This window comes from Giraffa tippelskirchi, chromosome 8, assembly GCF_054371585.1.
Source record: "Giraffa tippelskirchi isolate mGirTip1 chromosome 8, T2T-mGirTip1v1.2.pri, whole genome shotgun sequence".
In the NCBI taxonomy this organism is placed as follows: Eukaryota; Metazoa; Chordata; class Mammalia; order Artiodactyla; family Giraffidae; genus Giraffa; species Giraffa tippelskirchi.
This window is the reverse complement of record NC_137282.1, coordinates 119655174-119681194: the sequence shown is the minus strand read 5'-3', so window position 1 is coordinate 119681194 and position 26021 is coordinate 119655174. Positions and strand designations below refer to the sequence as shown.

Below are 26021 nucleotides of genomic sequence, written 5' to 3'. Positions count from 1 at the left end.
AGATTAGAAGGGGAGAAAGAAAACCTTCCTCTATTCTCAGTGTGATTATCTATGAAAAAAATCTCAAGAACCCATCAAAATGGAAAAGGTTTTATCATATGCAGTCATACCAAAAAGACATAAATGTTTTTAAATGAATTTATTTACAAAATATGTGCAAGATCTTTATGCTGAGACGCTGATGAAAGCAGTCAAAGAACAGAGTTGGAGGTACACCGTACCTGGTTTCAGGCTTAATGTCGAGCTACTGTAGCTCTAACCACACCAAAACAGTGTGGTTCTAGGGAAATGACAAAGAGATCAACTGGACAGAATAAAACATCCAAGAACAGACCCACGTATATACGGGCAATGCATTTTGTTCAATAGGAAAAGGTAGTTTTCTCAACAAGTGGTTCTAGAACAACTGTTCTGGCTCTAGTCCATATCCCCCACGACCTCTGCTGTTGCCGCAAAAGAACCTAGACGCCTGTCCCACACTTTCAAAAAACTTAATTCAAAGTGGATCAGAGATCTTAAATGTCAACTGTCTAGGAGAAAACAAGAAAATCTGAATAACCTTGCAGTTGGTATGTTCAATGAAAGAAAATGTTGGTAAATTAGACTTTATGAAAATTAAAACTTTTGTCCTGCACAAATATTGTTAAGAGGATGATAAAATAGCCTTAGACTGGAAGAAAAATATTTGCAAATCATATCTTTCACAAAGTCCTTGTCTTCAGAATTATAAAGATAATAAAGACCTCTCAAAGCTCAATAATAAGAAAACAGTTTTTTAAGTAAGTAAAAAGTTTGAGCAGCCATTTCACCAGATATTTGAATAATAAGTAAATGCTTAAAAAATGTTTATAATTACGTATTAGGAAAATGTGATTTTAAAACACTGTGTTCATTTGAATTGATCTAATTAAAAAAAAAAAAGAAAAAAAACCCTGACAATACGAAGTGTTGGTGAGGATGCAGAATGACTGGAAGTCTGATACCTGTGGACTGGGGTTTGCATGGTAGAGCCATTGTGAAGGCAACTGTCAGTTTCTTATGGAGTTAAGGTTGTGCATACTGTTTGATTTTGTTATAGGACTTCTAGGTAATTATACCATTGAAATAGAAGCCTAAGTCCACACAGAAAGCTGTGCATAAGTGTCTAGAGAGGCTTTATTCTAATTCCCCAAAACTAGAAATAGCCCAGTGTTCTTCATATGTGATTGGATAAGCAAATTGTGTTATACCTTTTATTGTGTTTTACTTTTTTGTGCTTCAGAGATAGTGTGTTTTCTTACAAAATGAAGGTTTGTGGCAACCCTGTGTCAAGCAAGTCTGTCAGCATTATTTTTCCAATAGCATTTGCTCAGTTCATAGCTCTGTGTCAGATTTTGGTAGTTCTTGCAATCTTTCAAACTTTTTCATTATTATATTTGTTATGGAGACCTATGAGCAGTGACCTTTGATGTTACTGTTGTAATGCTGAGGGGCAGCACCATAGACTGAGCCCATGTAAGGTGACAGTCAGTGAGTGTTGGGTGTGTTCTGACTGCGCCACTAACACGCCAGTCCCTGGCTCTCCCTTTCCTTGAGCCTCTCTTCTCCCTGAAACACAGCAGTATTGAAATTGGGCCAATTAATAACTCTACAGTGGCCTCCAAGTATTCAGGTCAAAGAAAGAGTCATATGTCTCTCACTTTAAATCAAAAGATCAAGCTCAGTGAGGAAAGCATGTCAGAAACCAAGACAGGGTGAAAATTAGGCCTCTTGTACCAGTTAGCCAGGCTCTGAAAACAAAGGAAAAGTTCTTAAAGGAAATTGAAGTGCTCCTCCAGTGAACACCTGAATGATAAGAAAGTGAAGTGACCTTATTGCTGGTATGGTGAGACTTTCAGTCTCTGGATAGAAGATCAAACCAACCATAGCATTCCCTTAAGCCAAAGGTTAATCCAGAGCAAGGACCTAACTCCTTTCAATTCTATGGAGGCTGAGAGAGGTGAGGAAGCTGCAGAAGAAAAGTCTGAAGCATGTGGTTTACGGAAAGAATCTGTCTCCATAACATAAAAGTGCGAGGTGAAGCAGCAAGTGCTGATGTGGGAGCTGCAGCAAGTTCTCTGGAAGATCTAGCTAAAATAATTCATGAAGGTGGCTCTACTAGACAACAGTGTAGCCACCAAACAGACGGTGCCATCTAGGACTTCCATAGCTGGAAGGGAGAAGTCTGACATATCTGGCTTCCAAGCTTCAAAGGACAGGCTGACTCTCTTCTTAGGGGCTGACGCAGCTGGTCTTTAAGTTCAAGCCTATGTGTGCATGCGTGCGTGCTCAGTCATGTCTGACTTTGCAACCCTATGGACTGTAGCCTGCCAGGCTCCTCTGTCCATGGGATTTTCCTGGCAAGAATACTGGGATGATTACCATTTCCTCCTCTAGGGTATCTTCCTGACCGAGGGATCAAACCCGAGTCTCCTGTGTCTCCTGCATTGGCAGGCATATTCTTTACCACTGAGGGCTTCCCAGGTGGCTCAGTAATAAAGAATTCACTTGCCAAGCAGGAGATGCAAGTTCGATCACTGGGTTGGCAAGATCCCCTGGAGAAGGAAATGGCAACCCACTCCAGTATTCTTGCCTGGGAAATTCCGTGGATGGGAGCCTGGTGGGTTACAATCTGTGGGATTTCAAAGAGTTGGACATGACTTAGTGACTGGACAGCAACAACTCTGCCTGTGCTCTGTAAATGGAACAACACAGTCTAGATGACAGAACATCTGTTTACAGCATGGTTTACTGAATATTTTAAGCCCATTGTTAAGACCTACTGCTCAGAAAAAAAGATACCTTTCAAATTATTACTGCTCATTGAACATCCACTTGGACACTCAAGAGTTCTGATGGAGATTTCCTGCCTACTAATACAATGCCCACTCTGCAACCCATGGGTGAAGAATAATTTCGACTTCCAAGTCTTATTATTTAAGAAATGTTTTGTAAGGTTATAACTGTATAGGATCTGGGCAAAGTCAATTGAAAACCTTCTGGAAAGGATTCACCATCCTAGACGCCATTAAGCATGTTTATAATTCATGGGAAGAGGTCAAAATACTAACTTTAACAGAAGTTTGGAAGACGTTGATTCCAACTCTCACGGATGACTGAGGGGTTCAAGACATCATTGGAGGAAGTAATTGCAGATGTGAATGTAGCAAGAACTGGAATTAGAAGCAGAGCCCAGACATGTGACTGAATTGCTATAATCTTAGTGTAAATCTTGAATGAATGAGTTGTTTCTTATGAATCAGCAGAGAAAGTGTTGTTTTTTTTTTTTTTGAGATTAAATTAATCCTGGTAAAGATTCTATGAAGACTACTGAAATGACAACAAAGGATTTAGAATATTCTATAATCTTATTTTATGAAGCAGCGGCAGGGTTGGAGGAGACTGACTCCAATTTTGAAAGAAACTCTCCTGTGGGTACAATACCATCATACAGCATTGTGTCCTGCAGAAAAATCATTTGCAAAAGGAAGAGTCAGTTAACATTGCAAGTTTCATTGTCTTATTTTTAGAAATTGCCCAAGCTTTCAGCAGCCACCACCTTGATCAGTCATCAGCCATCAACTTTGAGGCAAGACTCCTGCAGCGAAAAGATTATGACTGGCTGAAAGCTCAGATGATGGTTAGTGTTATTTTGCAGTAAAGGATTTTTAAATTAAGATATGTACGTTGGGACTTGCCTGGTGGTTCAGTGGTTAGGAGTCCACCTGCCAATGAGGGGGCAGGTTTGATCCCTGGTCCTGGAAGATCCCACATGCCATGGGGTGACTGAGCCCATGCACAGCTGCTATCCCGTGCTGTAGAGCTCATGCTCTGCAGCGAGAAGCCTGCATGCCGCAACCTCAGACAGCCCGGGCAGCACAAGGAAGACCCAGCACAGCCAAAAATAAAGAAACAGTTAAAATATGTCTTAAAAGATACATATATCTGTTTAAGACATATTGCTGTTAACACAGTTAGTAACAGTAGGAAACCAGAAGGTATGTGCCTCAGTCTGTCTCAGTACTCGCTTTACTGTAGTGGTCTGGCACGGAACCCACAGTGTCTCTAGAATTCCATTGCACGACTGGAATATTACTCAGCAATAAAAAAGCAACAAACTTCTGGTATATCCAGCAATAGGCACCATGCTAGATGAGACATCAGATGTGATTCCTTTTATGTACAGAAAGCAGAGTGATTGCTGGGAATGGAGGAGGTGTTGTTTACAAAGGATTAGGGGGTGACTGGGTGATGGATATGTTGTGTCTGACTGTGGACGTGGTGTCATGACTGAGTTTGTCCAAATTAAACTATACACTAAAGGGGGGTATATTTTACTGCATGAAAATGTATACCTTAATTTTTTTAATGGAAAGAAAGAGAATGGGTGGATAGTAGCATGAAAGAAAAGTGAAGTCGCTCAGTCGTGTCCAACTCTTTGCAACCCCGTAGACTGTAGCCTACTAGGTTCCTCCGTCCATGGGATTTTCCAGGCAAGGATACTGGAGTGGGTTGCCATTCCCTTCTTCAGGAGATCTGCCCGACCCAGGGATTGAACCCGGATCTCCCACATTGTAGGCAGACACTTTACCATCTGAGTCACCAGGAAAGTCCGAGTAGCATAAAGAGCCAAATAACCATCTTTCATGGCAGGATTTCAATAGATTAAGTTAATAAATAAAGAACCCAAAATATCAGCATGTAACTTAGAATTATATAGGCAACAATCTGTATGGCCCCAAAGTGGAAATGGTTAAAGGAACTGCATCTTGAGAACAGACCAAGCAGGGAAGAAGGGTGTTGTGGGAGCTTTTGATATTAATAATTAGCCACACTGTATACTTAAAAATTTATTTTCACTCTCCCAAGCAGTCCCCACTTAGAGGTTGAACAGAACAGTCTCGTGTTATGTATGAAGTTTAAATTAAGTGGTCGCGCACCTGACGGGAAGGTGCTAATAGCAGTAGTGAGAGCTGACGTGTTATCTTTGGATGAGGGTTTCAGCCTTTATCCCCTATCCTTCCAGCACTGTAGTGTCTGGCCCACGTTAAAAGCTGTGAATGTCTGAAGTTTTGTTTGTCCTCTTTGCTAACTACGAAATTAGCTGCCACAGTTGCATAGATGATGGCAGAAAGATGACCGTGGCAGTAGAAGTTTGTTGACATTCTCTTGTGTCAGCTCCCTGAGCCCCAGTTCCCACGGAGCGGTGTGAGGAAGGAGGCGCTGCTGCTGGTGCAGCAGGTTCCGTCAGAGTCGGGGGTTCTGGGTCTCCCCCGGGCAGTGAGCATGGCTGCAGGAAGGTTCTGTCTCTTCTAAGAATGTTCTGAGGCAGGAGGGATTGCCTTTTTGAAGGAACACAGTTCAGCCCATAACACCTTGTGAAGTGGTATCTTATCGAGGATTTGACTTACATTTCTCTGTTGACTAGTGATGCTGAGCATCTCTTGTGCTTGATGGCTATTTGTATCTCTTCTCTTCCTGTTAGTTACAGGAACGCCCTTGACACACCTGAAGCAAAGGCCATTGTTTTCTCTGCTTGTAAAACGTTCAGTGGTTTGAAACCCTAGAAAATTCTCTCTCAGCTGTCCACGCTGGTGACCAAATGAATAAATATGTTTATAAGCTATATTGGCCAGTTTTTTACCCACACCGTCCGTTCTTGTCCTTGAAATACTGCTGTGCATTTGAAGCTCAGTTTCTTTTAAGAATTTCCAGTGAGGTAATAACCTGCCAGTGCTTTGCTGGTTTGTTCAGTTAACCCTATCAGTAGTTCCTGGCAAATTTAGATGTCTTGACTTTTGGTTTTTAGTTTTCATTTTGCCTTCACCTTTTGTATAAAAAATTGCAGTTTTATGATGAAATGTTAGTATTTTATAGTATGATAGAGAAATTTAATAAGAATCTGCATTCAAAATATTGAGAATAAAATCTCTAAATGATCTTAAATAGTTTGATTACTCTGAAGAGATTTTTTTTCTATTGTGGAAAGATACACATGAAATTTTCACATTGCAATTTTTTCGCTGGCACCTGGAACAGTGTGCTGTATCCTTTTCAAGTTGTAAAGTTGTTTTTTTACTATGCTGAATCACGCATGCATATTGTTAATTCTCATAGAATTTAATAAAGAATAGTAATTGCTGCCTACAGGATAACTTAAATGTGATAGTTCTCTGTAATATATGTCAAGGTAGAGTTAATACCTTTTATTGCAATCTGTGAATGCTTGTACTCTTTATTGCTTTTTCTCTCTTATTATGTAGAAACAAGTGATATACTTGGTCTGTCACTGGACACAGAACCTCTTCTCTGGTTTTATATCTTGGTTTGCTCTGCACGACTGTGCCAGGCCCTGTGATGGGGATTTATACAGTGGGCTGTACCTCATTCGGCTCTTGCTGCCTTGTCAGCCCATGTGAGAAGAGAAAGTGAGGCTGGAAAGATGAGCGAAGTGCTGACCTCAGAGCCAATATGGGAGGAGGTGGGACCCACACGCCCGTGTCTTGTTTTTCTTTTTATTTTAAATTCAGTTTAAATTCTTTTTGGTTTCTTTCAGGGAAAGCCTTTACTGTGAGGTGAATAGTGATTTTTATGTACCTAAATTGAGGAATATGTTTAATATATTATTTAAACTCTGGCAAATAATATGGAATAAAGATGAGAATAATTCCACTTACAGGTGGAAACAGGGTTTCAAAAGTCCTAGTTACTTTTTTTTCTACTTGAGGTAAAATTCACATGATATGAAATTAAACCATTTAAAGGCGTACGACTCAGTACATTTTGCACATTCGTAATGTTGTGCAGCCAGCACCAGCCAGCACCAGCCAGCTTGTCACCCTGGTGAAGCCCAGTCCCTGGGGAGCAGCCCTCCCCGCCCTGGCAGCCAGCTCGCTCCACGGATCTGTCCGTGCCGGGGCCACCTGTGAATGGAGTCACACAACAGGGGACCTTTTGTGTTTGCCTTCTTTCACTGAGTATGTTTTCAAAGTTCCTCCTTGTAGCATCTGTCAGTACTTCGTCCCTCTTCGTGGCAGAATAATATTCCAGCGTGTGTTTATCCATTCACCCCTCGATGGACAGTAAGTTGTTTCCCCTTTTGGCTGTATAGTCTTATAGCATCACGGTGAGTGTTCACATACAAGGATTTGTCTGAGTGCCTGGCTTCAGCTCTCTTGGGTATACACTGAAAAGTGGCATTGCTGGCTTATAGGATAACTCTGTGTTTAACTTCTTGAGGAACTCCCAGGCCGTTTTCCACGGCAGCGATACAGTTTCACATCCCGCCAGCGGTGCTGTGAGGGTTCCGAGTTCTCCGCTTCCTCGCCAACACCTGTCACCCTGCCCCCTTCTGTTTGTTACAGCCATCGGCGTCTGGCACCTCTGCTCTGTAGATGCATCACCCTGGTCCCTTCCTTTTCGTGGGGCGTCCTCCCGGTGTGTCTTCACATGACGTCTTCCCTCTGTGTATTCTTTGTTTCCTCTTTTTATAAGGACACCAGTCATGTTGGATTCAGACTGACGCTGATGACCTATTTTAGTTTCATTTCCTCCGTAAAGACCTTTTCTTCAAATAGGATCCCGTTCTGAGGCAGGAGGGATTGCCTTTTTGAAGGAACACAGTTCAGCCCATAACACCTTGTGAAGTGGTATCTTATCGAGGATTTGACTTACATTTCTCTGTTGACTAGTGATGCTGAGCATCTCTTGTGCTTGATGGCTATTTGTATCTCTTCTTTGGAGAAATGTCTGTACAGATCTTTTGCCCATTTTGAATTGGGTTGTCTTTTTGTTATTGAGTTTAAGTGTTCCTTATATATTTTGGATACTAGACTCTTATCAGATAGCTGATTTCCAGGTCTTTGTGAGCTGCTATAACAAGTTACCGTAGGCTGGATGGCTTCTAACTGCAGAAATTTACCCTCATGGTTCTGGAGGTTGAGAAGTCCAAGGTGAAGGCACTGGTAGATTCAGTGCCCAGTGAGGCCCCACCTCCTGACTCATGGATGGTTGTCCTCGTCTTCTTACCGTGTTCTCACAAGGCAGAAGGTGGCGAGAGCTCTCTGGGGTCTCTCTTACAGAGCACTCATCATCTGCCAAAGGCCCTAACTCCTCATACCATTGCTCTGGGGATTAGGATTTCAGCATACAAACTTTGCAGGGGGCACAAACATTCAGTCTACAACAGCAATTTTTTCCTCCCATTCTGTAGGTTGTCTTATCAATACTTTTTTGATAGTGTCTCTTGGGCTTCCCTTGTGGCTCAACTGGTAAGGAATCCGCCTACAATGCAGGAGACCTGGGTTCAATACCTGGGTTGGGAAGATGTCCTGGAGAAGGGAAAGGCTACCTACTCCAGTATTCTGGCCTGGAGAATTCCATAGACTGTATAGTCCATGGGGTTGCAAAGAGTCGGACACGACTGAGCGACTATCATTTCGCTTGAGGGACGAGAGTTTTTAATTTTGATGAAATCCAGTATGTTTTTGTTGTTGTTGTTACTCACAGTTTACTGTCATATTTGAAAGTCCATTGCCAAATTCAAGGTTATTGAAAATTGACACGTGTATTGTAGGATTCTTAAAGTTTTAACTCTTATATTTAAGTCATCAATCCACTTTGAGTTAATTTTTGTATATGATGTGATATACAGGAGTCCATCTTGATTCTTTTTCATGTAGATGGCCAGTTGTCCCAGCATCATTTACTGAAAAGACCATTTTTCCTATCGTAATCATCTTAAGACCCTTGTCAAAATGTCATTGGATGTAATTATATGGCTTTATTTCAATACTCTCTAGAATCAAGGGTCCCGAAGATTCTATAGTGTTGGTCAGTATGTTTGTCTTTTTGCCATATAACACTTTTTTTGATTACTAAAATTGTAGTAGATTTTGAAATCAAGAGGTTTGAATTTTCCAACTTCATCTTTTTTTAATATTGTTTTGACTGTTTGGAGTCCATTGGAATTCCATGTGAATTTAGGGACTGGCTTTTTCATTTCTGCAGGAAAGACCATTAGAACTTTCATAGGGATTGCACTGAATCTGTAGTTTGCTTTGGGTAGTATCACTATCCTCTCAATATTATGTTTTTATCTGTGAACAGGGATTGTTTTCTGTTTATTTAGGTCTCTAGTTTCTCTCAGCAGTGTTCTGCAGTTTTCAGCATGCGTGTCTTTCGTCTCCTGGTCTCCGTCATTTTATTCTTTGGCATGCTGCTGTGGATGGAACTTTTACTTTGTGTCCTTTGCTGATAGTTGATTGCTAGTGTTAGAACTACAAGTGGTTTCTACAAAGAAATGTTGTTCTTGTATCCAGCAGTTTTGCTGAGTTTATTTATTAGCTCTAATAGTTTCTTTAATGGATTTTATAGGATTTTTCTGTATATGAGATCATGTCATCTGTGGATACGGAGAAGGCAGTGGCAACCCACTCCAGTACTCTTGCCTGGAAAATCCCATGGACGGAGGGGCCTGGTAGGCTGCAGTCCATGGGGTCGCCAAGAATCAGACCCGACCGAGCGACTTCACTTTCACTTTTCACTTTCATGCATTGGAGAAGGAAGTGGCAACCCACTCCAGTGTTCTTGCCTGGAGAATCCCAGGGACAAGTGAGCCTGGTGAGCTCCTGTCTCTGGGGTTGCACAGAATTGGACACGACTGAAGCGCCTTAGCAGCAGCAGCGGCATCTGTGGGTATATATATTATAGCTTTGCCTTTTCCATTTGCATTTGAATGCTGTTTATTTCTTGCCAGTTTGCTGTAACTCAGACTTCAGTGCATTTGTGAATAGCAGTGCTGAAAGCAGGCCTCCTTGTCTTGCTTATTCTTGATCTCAGGGCTAAGACTTCTGTCTTTCACCGTGAATATGGTACTAGCCATAGGTTTTTCATGTGCCCTTCATTATGTTAAGGAAGTTCCTTTCTATTCTGTGTGTGTGTTTAAACATGAGAGTATGTTGGATATTTTCAGAAGCCTTTTCAGCATCTGAAGTGACGGTCTGGTTTTTGTCTGTGGTTTATACACTGATCAGTATTCATGTGTGAACCCCGGCATCACTGGGATAAATCCTGCTTGGACATGGTTTATAATACTTTTAATGTGCTGCTAGATTTGGTTTGCTAGATTTTTTGTATCCTGTATTCATAGGGTTTATTGGTCTATAATTTTCTTATGATATGTTTCTTTGGCTTTGCTGTCAGGGTAATGCTAGCCTCGTTGGTTGAGTTAGAAAGTGTTGACTCCTTTTTGGAGAAGGACTTGAGAAGCGTCGGGCTTTCCTGGTGGCTCAGACAGTAAAGAATTTACCTGAGATGCACAAGACCTGGATTTGGAAAGATCCCTGGAGAAGGAAATGGAAACCCACTCTAGTATCCATGCCTGGAGAATTCCATGGGCAGAGGAGCCTGGCGGGCTACAGTTCATGGGGTCGCAAAGAGTCAGATAGGACTGAGCAGCTGTCGTTCACTCACTTGAGAAGCATTGATGTTCTCTAAATGTTCAATAGCCATCTAGTCTTGGGCTTTTTTGTTGTTGGAAACTTTTTAAACACTCAAGTCTCTTTGACTATTATAGGTTTGTTCAGATTTTCTGTCTTCTTAGGTCAGATTTGGTAATTTGTGTGTTTCTAGCAATTTGTCCATTTCATTGAGGCTACCTGGTTTATTGGTATGAAGTTGTTTGTAGTATTCCTGTATGATCTCTTTCAATTTGGTGAAGTCATTAGTAATGTTCCCACTTTCATTGCTGATTTTAGTCTTGGTTTCTTGTCTCTCTTTTTTTTTCCTTATTCGGTCTTTGTCAAATTTTGTTGATCCTTTCAAAGTAACAAGTTGTTGTTTTAATTTTCTCTATTGTATTTCTCTTCTCTATTTTGTTTAACTCCACTTTAATCTTTATTTCCTTCTTTTTGGTTTTGGGTTTAGTTTGATGTTCTTTTTCTGGTATTAAAGTTAGGTTATTGATTTGAGCTTTTTCTTCTTTTTTATTGTAGTGTGTACAGCTAGAGATTTCCCCATGAGCATTCCTTTCTCTATATTCTGTATAAGGCTTGGGTGTTGTATTTTGTTTTCATGTGATTCAAAGTATTTCCCAATTATCCTTAGGATTTTCTTCATTCCTTGACCCATTGGTTATTTATGAATGTGTTTAATTTTTACGTATTTTTAATTTTTCAGTTTTCTTTGTATAATTGATTTCACCTCACTGTAATCACAGAAGATGTTTTCTATAATTTCAGAATTTTTAAAATTATTAAGTTTTGTTTGGCCACCTAACAGATGGTCTGTCCTGGAGAATGTTCCCTGTGCACTTGAGAAGAATGTGTATTTTGCTGTTTGGGGTGGAGCATTCTGTATTGTCTGTTGTTGGTTATAGTGTTGTTCAGGTTCTCGTTCCTTGTAAATTGTCTAGTTATTCTACCCATTTATGAAAGAGTTTCCAACTGTTATTGTAGAACTGTCAATTGCTACCTTCAGTTCTTTTGATTTTTGCTTCATGTATCCGGGGTCTTTGTTTTTCAGTGTGTATATGTTTGATTGTTCCTTCCTCCGGATGGATTAACCCTTTTATCAGTGTATAATGTCCTTTTTGTCTCTTGTAACATTTAAGCAAACATTTGGCTGCACTGGGTCTCAGTTGCAGCGCATGGGATCTCATTGTGTCATACAGGACGTTTCTTTGCAGCATGCGGACTATCTAGTCGTGGCGTGCGTGTTGCAGAGCCCCAGACTCAGGAGTTGCAGTGCACAAGCCTAGTGGCTCTGCGGCATGTGGGATCTTGGTTCCCCAGTCAGGGGTTGAACCCAGGTCCCCTTCATTGCAAGGTGAATTCTTAGCCACTGGACCACCAGGGAAGTCCCTCTTGTAACATTTTTTCACTTAAAATCTGTTATGCCTGATGCTAGTATGGCCATTCCAGCTCTCTTCTGGTTACTGTTTTCACTGGATATCTTTTTCCATCCTTTCACTTTCAACCTGTTTTGTCTTTGGTTCTAAAGTGAGTCTCTTGCAGAGAACAGATAGTTTAGTTATGTAATGTTAGCCACTTTTCCACTCTCTGAGATTGGAGAGTTAATCTATTTAAAGATAAAATAATTACTGATAAGAAAGGATTCACTTTTGTCATTTTGCTCTTTGTCGCATGTCTTTTGTCCCTCAGTTCCTTCATTGCTGCCTTCTTTTGCGATTCATATTTTTGCAGTGTACTGTTTCAATTGTCTTCATTTCCTTTTCTGTATATATATATTTAGTTATTTTCTTAGTGGTTACCCTGGGGATTCCTGTTACCCTCTTAAAATAATGACAGTTAGTGCCAGCCTAACCTCCATAGTATACAGACTTCCACTTCGTGTATCTCTGTCTGTCCCCTTTATGTTGTTGTCACAAATTACATCTTTATACATTGTGTGTCTATTATCACTGATTTATGGTGATTGTTTTATGCATTTGCCTTTTACTTCATTGGAAGAAAAAGAGGGCTTAGTGCATCGGAAGTGCAGTGATGCTGGCCGGATACATGATGGAGTTAACCTTTTCCAGGGTCCTTTGTTTTCGTCTGACTTCAGCTGTCTAGCGGTCTTCCCTTCCTGCCTGAAGGACTCCCTCTGGTGTTTCTTGTAGCGCAGGTCCACTAGCAGGTCTCAGCTTTTCTCTGTCTGGTAATGAATTAATTTCTCCGTTGTTAAAGGAAAGTTTTGTCGGACATACACATCTTGGTGGACAGCTTTATTCTTGGAGCAAAGCATGTCATCCTGCTGCGTTCTGGCCCTGATGGGTTCTGCTGAGAAGACGGCGGTCACTGTCGCTGTCTCTGCTAAGTGAGGAGTGGTTCTGCTCCTGTCTGGGTCCTCGCCTGTCTTTGTCTGTTCATGGCTTCTCCTTTTGTTTTTTTTCAAATGTATCCTTTATTCGTTCATTTTTTGTTTTTCAGTTTTCTGACTGTATGTCGTGTGGTATCTTGGTTCCCCAACCAGGGATTGAATGCACGCCCCCTGCGCTGGAAGCAGAGTCTCAACCATGGGGCCAGCGGGGAGGTCCCTCAGCAGTTTCTTCATCATGTGTGTCTGTGTGGTTGCCGTTGTGTCTGTGTCCCCGTTAAGGTATTTGGTTGTGTAGATGCACCTCTTACGTCGAGTGTGGGGACTCGGAGCCGCATTCCCCCGTCTGTTCTTTGTGCCGTGGTGTCTGTCCCCGCCCTCCTGCGCGCCCTGTGTGTTCGTTGGTGCATCTCTGGTGTCCCACACGCCTCTTTTGCTCTGTGCCTGTCTCTTTATTCTTTAACTTTTTGTTTCATATTGGAGTATAGCCAGTTAACATTCTGATAGTTTCAGCTGCAGAGCAAAGCGGCTCAGCACATATGCATGTATCCATTCTCCCCCAAACTCCCCTCCCATCCAGGCTGCCAGGTGACATTGAACACAATTCCCTGTGCTATACAGTAGCACCTTGTTGGTTATCTGTTTTAAATATAAGCAGTGTGTACATGTCCATCCCAAACTTCCTAACTGTCCTTCCACCCTGGTTACCATGTTTGTTCTCTAAATCTGTGCTTCTGTTTCTGTTTTGTAAATAAGTTCATTTGTATCATTTCTCTTTTGATTCCACATTTAAGAGATCATTATTCTCCTTGCTCCTTAGACTGGATGATCTCAACTGGACTGACTTCCAAGTTTGCTGATTCTTTTTTCTGTCTGCTGGAATTGGCTATTGTTTTCATTTTAGCTATAATTTTTAGCTCCAGAGTCTCTCTGGTTCTTTTTTATAGTTTTATTCTCTTCATTACCATTTTCTCTTTGTTAGGATATCATTCCTTTAGCTCTTTGAGGGTATTTAAGACAGCTGATGTCAAGTCTTTGTCAGATGAGTCCAATGCCTGTGCTTTCTGGGGGACAGTTTGTATTCATTTCTCCTGTGAATGGACCCTACCTACTTGTTTCTTTCCAAACTTTATAATAATTTCTAGAAAACTGGACATTTTAAATATTCCAGGTCGCTAACTCTGAAAGCCTGACTCTCTTGTACGCTTGATCTGGGCTATCCAGTCGCAGTCACCAGCTACATGCAGTGACGGTTCAGCATTTGAAGTGTGGATGAACCACACTGAGATGTGCTGAGGACAGTGGTGAATTTGGGGATCAGCTCTCCTGGGAAAAGAAAAAAGCCTTGACTTGTGTCATTTGCTGAGTTTTGTTCTGTAAATACTCTGACTGGACTGATGTCACATTATCAACATGATGTTACAAACCCTAACTTGGGAAGAGATGTGCACAGCCCACACCCACAAGCTGGTGTCATCCTCTCCAGCACACTGCCTGCCATGAGTGGAAAATAATGCCAGGTGGCAAAGGATTAATATGAGAAGCACTGTAAAAATCTTAGTAATGGTATGTTTATATTGATTACATATTGAAATGACAGTAACCAATACTTATTTAAATAAGATGTATTATTTAAATTGATTTCATGTTTCTTTTTACCTTTTTAATTGTATCTTTAGAAAATTTAAAATTACAGATGCTACTCATTGTGTTCCCATTGCTGAGTATTTCTCTAAATGGTTGGTACTAAATGTAGTACTGTTAAGTACTACAGTGATTTGGTCCTATTTCCATATTCATATTTTAATGTTTACTTCTAACATACAGTTGTGCTTGACCTATTAGAGCCAATATTTAGTTTTACATGTTGACCTATAAATGAGTGAAAATAAGGCTAACTCATTTTTCAAGTTTTTGATGAATGATTCATTATTTACAAGTGTATTTCTGTACTAGTATAGTCCACGGGGTCTCAAAGAGTCAGACACGACTGAGTGACTTTCACTTTCCTTTCTGTACTAGTGTTGTTTAAACTGTCTTTTTATGTTTCATTTTAGTCTTTTTTTTTTTTTTAAGAGAAGGAGAAAATGTGACTTAGGAATTTTACTCAGCTAACCATTAATGATTATTTTAAAGGCAAATCTAATTGGTGCTTCTGGGAAAATTAATAATGATATTAAAACCTTGAAATATGTAAAAATGTATGTTCTTTATAGTTTTTGAAAGGTTAATTAACCTCTCTTTTTCACCGTCCAAAAATTTTCAAGAGATTAGTGACCATATTAAATCTAAAACTGGTAGATGCCTTTTAATGAAGAAATCTTTCAAAATGGACAGTTTAAAAAACTTAAAAGTAACACTATGCCAAGATTTTATGGCAAATATAAATCTCAATGACTCCTTATTCTGTGTTCATATAAATCTGACCTAATCCTGTGGTTTTCTTAGGTGAGGAGTACTTATCAGTGGAATGTGGTATCCATCTGTTCATTGCTTTATGGACAGCAACTGCTCTCAAGAACAGCTTCCCTCTCTGTTTGATCTCCATGAGCATCTATTCTGATTTATAAGGATTGCTGCACTTAGTTTTGCTTTTCTTGGTGATATAGTTGAAGATGTGTACATTGTTCTTGATAAATCTTGAACAGCATTAAGAAAAGATGGGAAGTTGAACTTTAGAATTGGTGTCAGGAGGATATGGTTCCATTTTTGGCTTTATCATAAAAATCTCTGAGCATCTAACTTAATTTTTGTGTATATCTTTCCTTTTCATTAGGCTGAAGAAAAATGGTCATTTGAAGATTATTTAATGTTGTTGTTTAATGTTGTTTAATGTGATTCAAAGAAAAATCACTTTGAAAGTCAAATAAAATATGCCATTTTGTTAGCCAAGGCTATTAAAGTTTGCTTTCAGTAAAACTACATTAAAATAGAAAACATAATCTTTATTAAAAACATTCATTTCTGTTTACAGTTATGTATCTTTCTGTCATTATTATTTATTTATGTGGAATTTCTGGTATCTGTAGAGGAATTTCATTCAGTAGAATATAGTCTCTTATGATACTTATAATAAAATCCACCTGCCCTCCTGTGGACAAAGCACTATTCTCCCAACTTAGTTCTGTTTCATGATCAGTTTTATAGACTATTCTTCCAGAGGATTCCTCCTGTGCCCCTCCCCCTTTTTGAAAAGCAAACTTAAACTATACAGAAATTAAGTAGTTTTTTTTCATAAGCAAGTGTTTCAGATTCTTAGTCTGCTTGCTGTTAAGCCGTTTCAGACTTGCTGGTAGTGCTGACCATCAATTTACAATGTAGTTCTTGTTAGATGAACTTTCTGTTTCTAAATATATATATATGTATGTATGTATATGTGTGTGTGTTTGTGTATAAAATATGTTTGTGCACACTCAGTCATATCTGACTCTTTGAGACCCCATGGTCTGCAGCCCATCAGGCTCCTCTGTCCATAGAATTTTCTAGGCAAGAATACTGGAGCAGGTTGCGGTTTCCTTCTCCAGGCTATCTTCCTGACCCAGGGATCTAACTCTTGTCTCCTGCATCTCCTTCATTGGCAGGCAGATTCTTTACCAGCTGAACCATTGGGGAAGCCCATATAATATATATATAAAAGTTTATATATATATATTAATTTTTCTGTTAATCCTCCAGTCCTTGGAAAAACTATTTAAGTGACAGATGTTTGGTTTCTTCTAATTTAGTCTGTTTTAAGTAGAGTATCTGATACGATACATCTCTTTTGATAAGATCTTTGAAAGTAACTGTTGTCAGGGATAAATCCTTTTCATCATTTCCATTAAGATCACGCAGGACATAGTGATTCTGAAGTGGCTTGCTTTTATACTAGGCGAAAAAAAAAAAAACAACCAGGATACCCACAAGGCAGATGTAATTAGAGAGTAAAGTGTGGGATTGCGATCTGGCCATACTTCTCTGCCTCTCTCTGCAGACTTGACAGGAGTCTTGCTGCCCTCCCCTCCCACCCTCCCCTTGGCCTTCTCTTTCTCTCCCGCCCCTGTTCCAGGTTCACTTAGTTATTTATGTTTCCCTAAAGCTTAAATGCTTTAACCCAAACGTTAGACATATCTTTAATGATTCAGAACCTTTATCCAAATATAGTAAAAGTCAATGGGACATTTTCAATATTTGGGTTTCTGTATTGTGGATGAAAGTATACTAAGGAAATGATGTAATATGATTATTAAACAGCGTAATACGTCTTTCAGGAAGCCTCTCATATTTAGAATTTAGCTGACTTGCAGGAGATTTCAGGTTTTATGAGGGATGGCATAGTACACTTCTCTAGCTGGAGAGCATCACTGTTTTGGATTGGATTCTACCATGCATTACAAGGGCCTAAATAATTGCTGTAAGCATTCTTTTTTTAACATGTTTGCATATATATGTGAAGAGCAGATTTAGAGAGCTGGTAATTAAGTAAAACAACCAGAACAGTGTCTGATATAGATGGAGCAGGAGTATAAGATGCTCTTATTGTCCCTGTTACTCCTCACCTTGAGCCCATCCCTGGCCCTGCAAAGGCAAGCAAGCAAGCCAGCGAGCGGAACAGCTTGCACTGTGTCCAAGTCTGGTTCACTGTGGTGGGCTCTGTGTGCAGGATGTTCGCTGGGAGTGTTCTCAGGGTCAACTCCTGATAGGGAGGGAGCATAAGGGGAGTGGTCTCTCCACTCTGAGGGAGTGGCCCTGTGACTGGTACCTGATGGGGCATGACCTTCACGTGCCGCGTCGGCCAGTCAGAGTCAGGCTGCTCCCAGCTCTCCTCAGCCTCCGGAACAGCGCAACCTCCAGTCTCAGCAGCCTCTAAGCCTGAAGACCTGCGTGCCCGTTCTGAGGGGACAGCGCAGCCTCAGTTCTCTGCCTCCAGGGAGAGCTAGTGGGACACCAGATGTTCAAGCCAGAAATTGGGGCAACATCCGCTGGTCCCAGGGCTCTCAAGGATGTCCCCTGCTCTCATTATGTCTCCCCATTGTCCACAGTCCCTGTCCCCCAGAAGTCCTTCATGTTGAGGTCAGATCATCTTTCTAGTATGTTTTAGAGTCTGCCCATCCCCGAGCACCTTGCTTGGAGCTCCTGTGCCTCCTTTGCATGTGGTCCTGTGTCTGGGTTGCTCTGATGCTTTATACTTTATCTGCGTCACTGTGATTCATTGTTACCACCTGGTTCCATCCTCTGCAAAGGCTCATATTGAGCTGCCCCCGCCTTGTAGCATCTTCTGGGCTCCTGTCAGGTCAGCGCCTGTTCTGGACTGCTTGTTCCCTTGTCTGTCCTTCCCTCCAAACCGACTCTGTGGCCTTATCCTCCCCAAGGGCATAAGTGGTATCTTTCATCTCTGTAAACCTGATGCTGGACTCCCTTCCAGGGGCTGAGGGAATGTAGACCACGTGGATGGAGACAGTGACTGACTTGGTTCACAGTCTGAAAGCTCGTCTGAGAGCTGTGGGCTGAGGCTGCTGTGTGCGCAGACCAGGATAAGTGGAAACTATACATAACAATGGCAGATTTCTACATTTGGAGTTCAGTTAATTTGATGGAGCGTTGTCACTCTCTTCTCCAAAGTGTCCGCAGATATGACTGGAGAAACCTCTCAAGCCCTTTTAAAGCCTGTGGAAGAACTGAATTAAGTTAGCAATTTTTTCTGTGGTGCTATACCAAAAAATAAAGAGAGAATTGGAAATCAAGTGTCTAATTGCAGAGGTTCTGGTAAAAGTACTCTAAGACAGATTCAAACAGAAAGAAGTTTCTTTGGGAAGGAAAGACATTTATTTTATGGCTCAATAAACATTTTCTGAGCACCATCCACATTGCTTAGTTTTCCATATGTTCAGATCTCGAAATGGATGATTAAGAAACTGTGTTAGAGCTTTTAGTCTGGTGGCGTTAAAGGGCATAATTAACTATAATGAAGTATGAGAAGTTCTTTTAAAAATTATCCTAAATGCTAGTTGAAGAGCCAGAGGGAGAAGACTTGCTGAGGAGGGAGGGGGTAACACTAAGGAGTGCTTCCCGCAGGAAGTGACATTTGCATTGGGTGAGGAGGTAGGAGTAGGAGTTCCCCTGGAGGGAGATCAGGCTGGTCAGGCCATAGGGGGAGCGTCCATTCAGCGTCAGCAAATATGAACAGATGTGTCTGCTTTCCAGTCACCTTCCAGATCCTGGGAGTATAATGAGCTAGAAACATGGCCTCTACCTTCTCTGAGGAGACACTGCAGTGGAGACAGGAGACACTCCAGTGGAGACAGACACTCACTCCAGTGGAGATGGGAGACGCTCACTCCAGTGGAGACAGACACTCACTCCAGTGGAGACGGGAGATGCTCACTCCAGTGGAGACAGGAGACGCTCACTCTAGTGGAGACACTCACTCCAGTGGAGACGGGAGACGCTCACTCCAGTGGAGACAGACACTCACTCCAGTGGAGACGGGAGATGCTCACTCCAGTGCAGACGGGAGACGCTCACTCCAGTGGAGACGGGAGACACTCCAGTGGAGATGCTCGCTCCAGTGGAGACACTCACTCCAGTGGAGACGGGAGACACTCACTCCAGTGGAGACGGGAGACAGACGCTCACTCCGGTGGAGACAGGAGACAGACGCTCACTCCAGTGGAGACAGGCACTCACTCCAGTGGAGACGGGAGACGCTCACTCCAGTGGAGATGGGAGACGCTCACTCCAGTGGAGACAGACACTCACTCCAGTGGAGATGGGAGACGCTCACTCCAGTGGAGACAGGCACTCACTCCAGTGGAGACGGGAGACGCTCACTCCAGTGGAGACGGGAGACGCTCACTCCAGTGGAGACAGACACTCCCTCCAGTGGAGACAGGAGACAGACGCTCACTCCAGTGGAGACAGGAGATGCTCACTCCAGTGGAGACAGACACTCCCTCCAGTGGAGACAGGAGACAGACACTCACTCCAGTGGAGATGGGAGATGCTCACTCCAGTGGAGACAGACACTCCCTCCAGTGGAGACAGGAGACAGACGCTCACTCCAGTGGAGACAGGAGATGCTCACTCTAGTGGAGACAGACACTCCCTCCAGTGGAGACAGGAGACTGACGCTCACTCCAGTGGAGACAGGAGATGCTCACTCCAGTGGAGACAGACACTCACTCCAGTGGAGACAGGAGACTCTCACTCCAGTGGAGACAGACGACGCTCACTCCAGTGGAGACAGACATTCACTCCAGTGGAGACGGACACTCACTCCAGTGGAGACGGGAGACGCTCACTCCAGTGGAGACAGACACTCCAGTGGAGACGGGAGACACTCACTCCAGTGGAGACAGGTGGTAGAGAAATCCAGCGTGTGAGAGAAGGCTCAGCTGGGGGTGGTGAGCATGGTCACATAAGGTCCTGGTGAGTTCTGAGCAGCCTGATCCTGCCCGAGCTGTGAACACAGGTTCTAGGGACAGACTAGTTGAGAAGCACTACCTTGGTAAGCCTTGCCCTGAAGAAACTAGGTAATTCTGGACTAGACCAAATCAAACAATGCATTAGACCAAAAACACCCTCTGAGAAATCACTGGAATTTTGTGAGCTGAAATTTCAAAGCACATCCCATGGGAGAAGCTGGGCTGGAGGTGAGGCCCCAGGACAGGTGGGCAGGAGGGGCCCCGGGGGAGGCTGTGTCCTGCCAGTCACTGCCGTCCAGGAGCCAGCAACGCCAGGTTCGGACCTGGACTGCAGGGAAGGTTCTCTGGGGTTGGATCAGCAGCTGTCTTGAGTGAGGACGGGAGGAACCAAGAAGTTTTGCCATAAAAAGTGGATGACGAGGGCCTGAACAATGGGGAGGAAAAGATGGGTCTTAAGGACCCGTGGAGGTAGAAATCATTCAGTGGCTGTTACAGACAGTGAAGAGTGAGTCAGAAGCGTTCATGGCACACAGTGTCGTAAACACATTGCAGCGCACCTTCAGGAGTGGGAAGCTTGCCCTGACCTGCCGGCAGGTGAAGGTCACGGCAAGGTCATCAGGCGTCTGGGAGAAACAGGAGCCAGATGAATGAGATCAAAAGTGTTCCGGACTCTGCATCAGGACCGTTTCTCTCACCTTCAAGATAAAGTCAGAAATGGAGGGGGGAAATACCAGCAGATATCTCCTTGAAAGGTTGACTTGTTAAGAAAGAAACACGCTTGTGAACACTTTTAAATAAATCAGAACGTGACCTTGAGTTCGAGATAGCTGAGGTGTGTGTCTCCCCCCACCCCGCCTGTAGCCCAGGACGGGCAGGTGGCTGCATCCCACCGCCACAGAAGCCTCTGGAACTTGTGGCAGGTGCCAGAGTGAAGGTGTAGAGGACGTGTCAGGGAGCTTGAGTGCCAGGAAGGAAGGGCGGCCCACAGTAATAAAATGTCATTTATATTCCTCCTTCCTGCATGTATACGTGTGTGCGCAGGTGTAAAGACAGCATTCCTCCCTAGTACTTCGTATCGTGTGTCTGTCAGTGGGCTGTGCAGTAACACAAGCCACATGAGGAAACTGCCACCTTACTTGCTCTTTGCCCTCCTCTGCAGGGTTATCTTGGTTCTCAGCCGTTTTATTGGCATTCAGGACCAGACAGTAATTTGCCTTGATGATGAAATAGTCAATGAAGTGTAGTTGATACTGTTACTAAACTTAGTAAGTACAAACATGATGAACATCTTATAAAGACGGCAAACTGCATTGTTTAAAAAAAAGAAAGGAAAAACCATCTAATATTCTTCTCAATAGTCTTTAGTCAGCTGATAAGTAGTTTAAGATACTTAGAGAAAAAAGTTAAAGAACATGTGTTACCAAAATATAGTAGTATGGTATCGCTTTTCCTCTTAATTTTTCTTAACTTTCTGACTACTGATGAACTAGACTAGAATGATTGTTGTGCTTTACGTTTTTGTACTCTAGCCTGGAAATGTTGACATTAAAAACCAAACTCAAATTGCCATTTGAGCAATAGCCTTGAAAGGTTGTTGCTGAACCCACGAAAAGACACCGGGATTCTTGGCCTCTGGAGGAGAAGAATTCAATCCGGGGCCAGAGACGAGGCTTGATCACTCAGAGCTTTTGTTTAATAGAGTTTATTAAAGTATAAAAGGAATAGAGAAAGCTTCTGACATAGACATCAGAAGGGGGCAGAAAGAGTACCCCCTTGCTAGCATTAGCAGTGGAATTATATGCTCTCAAATTAGTTATTACAGTGAATCAAAAGGATGTCTGGAAGTTGTGAAGACCTCACCAGACCCACTCCCATAATTTACAATTTAAGATAACAGGATTAGCCAGAAGGTTTTTTCCAGAGACTGTCCTCAAGCAGGATACATTATTGTTATATAATCCTAAGGAATGTAGAGGGAAAGAAATAGTTTGTCCTTTCTTCCTCCTTGAGAATTCTAGACCCCTCTCTCCTTAGGGACCCCTAGACTTCTTATCAACCTGCCTAGGAAATGACTCTCAGTCTTAGACCTTCATTGGAATTTTTCTTTAAATAATAAGCTTTTGTTTTCAAATAAGCCTTATTTAATAAGATTCTTCAGATTGTTTATATTTTTCTAAAGCAGAATTAAGAAACTTCTAGCGTAGGCATCAGAATTGGCACTTGATTTGGCTTCCATCTTAAAGGACTGTTTGGTATCGATGCTGGCTCATGAGGAAGCTGTGGTGTGTTGTGTCTCTTCCAGAAGGACCGGGGAGCAGGGGGACTCAGGTCCTGCTGTGGGAGCGCGGTTGCGGCCGTGGACTCATGTCTGCAGGTCATGCAGAGCAGCTGTGGGCTCTGTTCCATGGACCCATGTCTTGGGCCGTTCACACTCTGCGCCCACCTGCCTCCCTCGCCTTCCTGTTGACCTTTCTGGTCTCCTTACATCCCCTCCTTCCTCCGGTAGAGTGCCTCACCCTGTGAGGGTGTGTCTCTCCCTGGTTCTTTCAAACCCTCACTCTGGCCAGTCCTGCCTCTGAGCCCCGCCTTGGGGAGCTGGCCCTTCAGGAGGTCCAGAAAGTACTACTGCCTGACTACAGCCTCATTCTGGCTTTTCTACAAATTTTTTTTTCTTTAAAAATTCCTAATATCATGTAACACATGATAACACGAAAAATATACATAAGCAAGCACATTATGAACTGACTTGCCATGTACCCCTCTCCCCCACCAAACATATTTTAAAAAAACATGGTTAGGTATGTTCAAAATTGCCACTATAAAATATTACTACATCCAGTATTTCTTCTTTCTTGAGAAAACATAAAAGAAAAATTTCAGCTTCAAGGAAAAGCACAGCACTTCTGGTTGAAGTTAACATCTCTTCGAGCTCACGGTAGCCTGGCTATAAGTCAGACACATCTGTCCACAGCCCAGGGGCACGGACTCTTCTGTTAAAACTTAGCACTTTAGAAAAGGTCACTTGAATTACAACTACATGAGACATTTAAACTCTGAATGAGACCAACTCTCCCTAAGACCCTGAATTTCAGGAAAGAAGTATATAAAAACATAGAATGCTGTGGTGGAGCGTTTTCACATGGAGCAGCTATTCTCCCCCCACCACCACCACAGTCAGCACTGCTGCAGACCCCTGTGTCTGTCCCCTGGACTCTCGCCGTGAGCTCACTCTCTCCACCTCCCCCCCCACCCCGCCCCCACCAACCCTGGCACAGCAGGCAGACTGTCCTGGGAAAATGTGCATCTTTGTGTCACACCCGTGCTCAGAGCACTGCAGACGCTCCCGTTCCCCTGGGGAGACCCAAACTTCACTCAGTGTCCAGTTCAGTTCAGTCGCTCCTTGAGCTTACTCAAACTCATGTCCATCGAGTCGGTGATGCCATCCAACCATCTCATCCTCTGTCATCCCCTTCTCCTCCTGCCTTCAGTCTTTCCCCATCAGTGCCCAGGACCCTTCCATTTCTTTTCATGTATCTGTCTCTTTACTGTAGATCATAATGGGAAACTAAAGTATAAGTTTTTATTTGTTTGGGTTTTTTTTTTTTAATTGGGATAGTAATGGTCCAGCCTGACCTTTACTGCGCTGTGTCAGGTCCATTCTCTACATCTGCATCTCTGTTCCTACCCTGCAGCTAGGTTCATCCGTATCATTTTTCTGGATTCCACATGTATGTGTTAATATACAGTATTTGTTTTTCTTTTTCTGACTTACTTAAAGGAGAGCGTGGGATGAATTGAGAGAGTAGCATTGACATATATACACTACTGTGTGTAAAATGGTGGAAATTGTCTGTATCATGCAGGAAGCTCGGAGGGTGTTCTGTGATGACCTAGAGGGGTGGGATTGGGGGCTCAGGAGGCAGGGGATATATGTATACATGGGACTGATAACATAGAGCTGATTCATGATTCATGAACGATGCATGTGTATGGCAGAAACCAGCACATTATTATAAAGCGATTATCCTCCAACTAAAATTTTTTTTTAATAAAATAAAAAATAAATTGCCAAAAAATAGAATAGTAATGTTTCACATTTTCTATCTTAATTTAAAACACATAAGTTTTTTAAGGAAAAACTGTCTCGATGAAAATAAGATCATTCAACTGTATGATTTTTCAGTTTTTAATTCTTTCCACAGGTAAATGGCCTTGACTAGACACACACCCCTAGGGTTTCCCAGGGTGCTAGTGGTAAAGAACCCACCTGCTAATGCAGGTTAAATCCTTGGGCTGGGAAGATCCCCTGGAGCAGGAAATGGCAACCGGCTCCAGTATTTCTTGTCTGGGAAATTCCATGGACAGAGGAGCTTGGCAGGCTGCAGTCCATGGGACCGACAAACAGCCAGACGTGACTGAGCACAGACAGACTCGCCTATTCTGGGAAGGTATATTTCTTCAAATCCCTACCAGTAACCCCCAGTCACCTCAGGGCACCTTTCTCTCAGGTTTCCCTGCTGGCTCACTGACGGTCTCCCAGGCTGATTGGTTGTTACCTGTCTTCTTCCCTCACTCTTCTTCTTGGGACACAGTTCATCCAGTGAAAAACACTCTATGACCTCTTTCCCCATTGCACCTTTATAGACGTGCAGAAACCTCATCCGTTCAAGTGTGCTGCTGCACAGTCAGTGAAGTTGTTTAAGGATAGGTGGGCAAATGATTTATTTATGAATGTGCAAGAAAACTTTCAATAAAAATTCTTCATAGGAAGATGAAAAAAAAGAGGAAAAGTAAATGGTTTTTGTTAAGGAAGAGACTAGTCTCTGGAGTGGAGTAGGAATTGGTGTAGAAAGAGGATTGTTGTATGATTTATTTTTTAAATCTAAATATAATTTTTTAATGGAACCTAAAATTTCAAGATACATCATCTTTCCTCGCATTCTATGGTTTCCATGTCAATTTCTCATAATAACTTTTTATGTGTGTACTTTACCCAACTACGCATTTTTACTATTATGTTTCTTACATATTATAAAAGTATTCTTTTATAGTATGTTTCCCAAACATATAGATTAGATTGTTATATATAATGTTACATATTTATTTTGCAAGATTCTTAAATGTACCATATATATATATATATGTATAGATATAAACAAGAAGTGTGTATGCATAGAATAGGATGTTAGATTCATTCTTTTGTTTTTACATAAAGGGAATTTATTCCATACCACACAGTTGAGGTTTTTCTCTGTTTCTGTGAATTTATTTTCTCCCAGGTAATTTATGGCATCATTTAAACTTAAGTTTATGTTTAAAGTCCTTGCTTCTCCAAGATTGTAATTCACAGACATTCACACCTTGGTATCACTGATGGTTTTTTTTTGTTTTTTTAGTAGATGTAAATAACATATTTACTTTTTTAAAATAGAATTCAAAGTGGGTTTTGTCCCCTAGCAATCTAGGTAGAAAATGCCCTTTCCCATGAAGTTTTCTAAGTATAGATACATAGGCTCACTAAAAAGCATCTCTTTGCAGCACTATTAACTTAATTAATGTCTCTGTGCTTCAGTTCTGTCCTCTTTATTTTTATTTTTATTTTTTTTAATAAATTTATTTATTTTAGTTGGGGGCTAATTACTTTATAATATTGTAGTGGTTTTTGCCATACACTGACATGAATCAGCCATGGGTTTACATGTGTTCTCCATCCTGAACCCCCCTCCCACCTCCTTCCCCATCCCATCCCTCTGGGTCATCCCATTGCCCCAGCCCCGAGCA

At 42.0% G+C, this 26021-nt stretch overlaps 1 protein-coding gene and 1 long non-coding RNA gene across 9 annotated transcripts in view; one reads left to right on the top strand and one right to left on the bottom strand.

Annotated features, from left to right (window-relative positions):
* PRIM2 (DNA primase subunit 2) overlaps positions 1 to 26021 on the top strand; it is a 297212-nt gene that overhangs the window by 261447 nt on the left and 9744 nt on the right. The gene's annotated exons all lie outside the window — the stretch shown is intronic.
* LOC145517399 (uncharacterized) overlaps positions 19964 to 26021 on the bottom strand; it is a 37118-nt gene continuing 31060 nt past the window's right edge. Inside the window, exon 4 of the long non-coding RNA XR_014062015.1 lies at positions 19964 to 20935. This is a non-coding gene — a long non-coding RNA (uncharacterized LOC145517399). The remainder of the gene's footprint in view (positions 20936 to 26021) is intronic.